The sequence below is a fragment of the Nuphar pumila genome, chromosome 8, assembly GCF_984573655.1.
Source record: "Nuphar pumila chromosome 8, dmNupPumi1.hap1.1, whole genome shotgun sequence".
Taxonomy (NCBI): Eukaryota; Viridiplantae; Streptophyta; class Magnoliopsida; order Nymphaeales; family Nymphaeaceae; genus Nuphar; species Nuphar pumila.
In genome coordinates, this window is record NC_143256.1 from 18665124 (window position 1) to 18669912 (window position 4789).

Sequence of the window (4789 nt, forward strand, 5' to 3'; positions counted from 1 at the left end):
CATGACAATTTTAACTGTGATGTTTAAGGGGGTGTTTGTGTGTCATGGAAAATTCAAGTTTTTTCGCAAAAAATGCATCGATGGGCGTGCGTTTCTGCAGAACTTACAATGCCAAAACAAACATGGCGTATGGAAAAATGCCTCGACGGGTGTGTCATTTTACACACTTAACTCTCATTTTTCTCGAAAAACTGTTCTCATGTGGGTCCCATTTAGTTTCCGCCGCAGAGGAATCCACTAAAGAAGTGCCGCAGAACCCTATTCCTTGACAAGAAAACGCCGCTAAATGTTTGTTTCATCGTAGCCAAAAGACTAGAAAAAGAGACGTCACATTTTTTAAATGCGGCCCAACTTTGACAATCCATGCAGCCAACGTCTGGTCGACTCGGAATCGTAGCTTTCTCAAAAGCCAGTCTGGTAAAAGGTCCCTCAAGGACAGAGTAGGACGCCGGACCCACTTGAATCCAGACCGAGTTCGTCCTATCGTTTATGAATGCCAATGGATTCACATAAATGAATGCACCATCTAAATCTAACCCATGGCCTAGTCTCAGAGTGCAAGCAAAATATGAGGGACCGACAATCTGCCGTCGGTGATGATTTTTTATTCTTCTTTGGATTATAAAAAAATATAATAGAAAAAAAATAGATACCAACGGGAGATCCGCTTATCTGGCAAGAGCAGTTAGTGCACGTCACTTGTGTTGGTTGTAAGTTCGAATCCCAATGGTACTGTCGAAAAAAAGGGAAAAAAAAGTAAATGCGTGTGACCCTGTCCACTAATAACCTAACAGGCTTACACGTTTGGCACTCAGAACCGAACAAACTTTTTTCTCTTAAACAGTTTAAACTCCACACCTCTGACTTCTAAAACAGACCCCACCAGTTCACCATCGATTACGGGACGAGCCCATCATCAATCCCTTTCTTCGAGACCGGGGATAATGCTTTGATGGTGGGTTTATTTAATCTTGAGTCGCATCACAACAACAAAACAAAATTTAAATTCAGATCCCAAGAAATCGGAGACTGGGACCATCTCTCTCAAAATGTAAATGTGTTGGTGTATCTCAATGGATTTTAACCTCCACCCCCGCCTTCATCCCCATTTCATGTCCTCCATCCCCGGTTCAAACGGAGATGAGGTGGGGCGGGGGCTAGGTGTGGTGGAAACAAGTGTAAGTCCATCCCCGCCTTCATCCCCGAACGGGGATGGATTTTAACCTTCAGCCCCGCCTCCATCCACGTTTCATACCCTTCATCCCCGGTCCAAACTGGATGAGGCAGGGTGGGCCCCCGCTTTCTCCCGGTCCAATGCCATCTCTACTAGAGATGGCAGTGAATCAGGGTGGATAAGCGGACAAGATCTTCACCCCATCTCGTCTCAAAATTCTGCCTTTCATCCCCGCCTTATTTTTGCATGGATTTTGATTTTAACCTCGATTTCCATTTCTATCTCTATTTCATATCTTTCATCCCCAATTCAAATGAGGCAAGGTGGGGCGGGATGAGGCCCTATTTTCCCTGGTCCACTGCCATCCTTGTTTGGCTAAAAATCAAGAGCGTGATGCAGTAGAATTGAGTGTGTCAGTTTAGAGGCAGCTCTAATGATATCCGTGGCAAAGTTGTGAAATTATTTTCTGCCATCTATTTTGTATGCATCTGAAAGAGCTGACCAAGAGTTGCGCAGCTTCCTTCTTTATTTTTTTGGACTTACTCTATTTTCGGATTTGTCTGGTTCAAGGTTAAGTTACCTATGGCTGCAGTTCTTGAAAGACTTCGATGAAGTAGACAACTATGCATGGGGTGATACTATTCTTGCATTCTTATGCAGTCAACTTTACCGTGTGAGTAAGGGTACAAAAACCGTCGAAGGGTTTTAGCCATTTGTTAAGGTAATTATTTATTACATATTTGGTAGTTATAGACTAATGTCGTTGAAGGTTATAGTCTTACTAATATATTATTTTTGTAGGCCTGAGCATGAGAGCATATTGTCGCCTTTTGTCCTCAGTGTGGCCCTGCGATTTATGGTTTTTCCAAGATCGACCGATAGGCTACAATAAATGTCAAGGAGGATAATGCTAAGTTCATTTTAGATGGTCTGCAATTAAATGAGGTAAATGGTTTAAAATCGTTTATAATCGTTTCAGCATTTATCATTCATTAGTATAAATTGTTGAAATGTTTAGCATTCTTAAGTAATCATCGCTGCAAGAATTTGTCTTCGTTAGTACAAATCATTATCGCATTAGCATTTAGCATTCATTAGTATAAATCGTTCTAATGTTTAACATTCTAAAGTAATGATTGCTTATAAGATTTTGTATTCCTTAGTACAAATCGTTATTGCTTTAGCATTTAACTTTTATTAGTGTAAATCTTTGAAATGTTTAGCATTTTTAAGTAATCATCGCTGTAAGATTTTGTCTTCGTTAGTACAAATCATTATCGTATTAGCATTTAGCATTCATTAGTATAAATCGTTCTAATGTTTAACATTATTAAGTAATGATCGTTGCAGGATTTTGTATTCCTTAGTATAAATCGTTATCGCTTTAGCATTTAACTTTTATTAGTGTAAATCGTTATAATCTTTAACATTCTTAAGTAATGATCGTTGAATGATTTTGTCTTCGTTAGTACAAAGCGGTATCGTTTTAGCATTCATTATTGTAAATTGTTGTAATATGTAGCATTCATTAGTGTAAATCATTTTAATACAAAACATTCATTAGCAACAATCGTTGTAATATATTTAGCACTCGTTATTATAAATCATTTTAATATTTAGCATTCATTAGCATGAATAATTATGCCTATACCTAAACCATAATCTCCAATGTACAGGTTGTGTGGAGACTGTATGAAGATGGGGAGGACGAGGACCAAGAGGTTATTGCTGAGGCTGCGAGACTGTCTGGCTGCAATATTTGGCTATTTAGCAAATCTGAAGCCAAGTTGCAGCATGGTAGTCAAGTTCTCCTGTAAGCTGGCTTGGGACAGTCTACCCCAAAGCAGCTTGTGGAAGTGAGAAGGAAGATGAATAGTGGTGGGGTCAGGAACGAGAATTAGCACGAACGATTTAGGAAACAATTGGATAGCTGGAACAAATGAGGTGTTTGTAACATAGCATATGATTATAAAGAACGACAATATGACCTCAACTATTTTAAAAAATATTAGGAACCCATGCATCAAAATCTGGAGATTGAGAAGAAGCAACGTGAAAATATTGGGAAAATGTTCATCGTGTCCCTCTGCCTACAACAACGATTCCCTCAGTTGTAGTACACGGTGAGGAGCAAACACAACTCACAAAAAAGAAGGTAGTCTTTGTCACAAGGTTAGAGATGTTGGAGAGAGAGAATAAGGAGTTACGGAAGTAGGTGCAGAATTTGGAGAGATAAATGCGATCACAATATGGTACACTGGTAGAGATGATTACCAGTGGTTTGAATAAGTTCGAGGAAACCAAGAGGCCACCGAGAAAAGAGAGTCCACCAAGGAAAAGAAAGAGACGATTTGTATATCATAGTCCATCTGAGTCGTCAAGTGCTACTGAATAAACATTATGTGATTTTTGTATCCCGATAATTATTTATTGTAATTCTATAATTCTTTGTTGTAATTCTATAATTCTTTTTTGTAATGTGACATTCTATAAATATATAATTCTTTTTTTAATATATAATTCTTGATACCGATTGGCTTGCAATCAGTTCTATAAGAGATCACAATTTGTTTTTTATAGAAGAAGTGTTCTATCACGATCTGTACACCCATGAACATAAAGCAAAAATGATTTGTCCTATCGTGATTTGTGTTTACGAGCTTTGTCTATAAGAATGATATGCCCTATCACGATTAGGGTTTAGGTTTTTGTGTTTTAAGGGTTTAGGGTTTTAGAATTTAAGGTTTAGGGTTTAGGGTCTAGGGTTTGGTGTTTGGTGTTTAGTGTTTTAGGGTTTAGGGTTTTAGGTTTTAGGGTTTGTAGTTTAGGCTTTAGGGTTTGGGGTTTGGGGTTTGGGGTTTGGGGTTTGGGGTTTGGGGTTTAAGTTTTGGATCTATCTATATTTCAAATGGATCATCTTAAATAAAAAAAATTTGGGTTTATTTGATACCCAAATAAATTTAATTAAAAAATATATATGTAAATGTGTATATATATATATATATATATATAATAGTTTAGATTGGGTTTGCCTTTACGAGCTTTGTCTAAGTGAACGACACGTCATATCGCGATTTACACAATGACTGATTCATAAAAGGTAAAAAAAGAAAAACAATAAACAAATCGAGACGATGTTTAGACTTAGTAAAGAACAAATCGAGTTAACTTCAATGATACAAATCAATGTAACTTTATAAATACAAATTGATTTCGTTCACAAAGACATATCATTGTCGCGGTAACTTCATAACTACAAATCGATGTGATTTACAACCACATTCATTTACAAAAAATATGAGTATTTAGTTATAATACAGCATAATCAATGGTTTGGCTTAGATACAATACATGACCATCATGGATATGGAAATAGTTTAGACTCAGATCAGGGTTTGGACTGGACCTATAAGAGATTTGGATCCGTTTAAGACCCAAATAAATCTAATCTAATGTAAAAGTATTTTAGATCCATTTATAGACCAAATTGGATCCTACTAAGAAAATAAGATATCGAATCTACTTAAAGACTCAATTTGATCTCATTATGTATATTAACATTTAGACCCATTTGGAGATCCAATTGGATTCCAGTAAGTAAATAAGGCTTTTGGA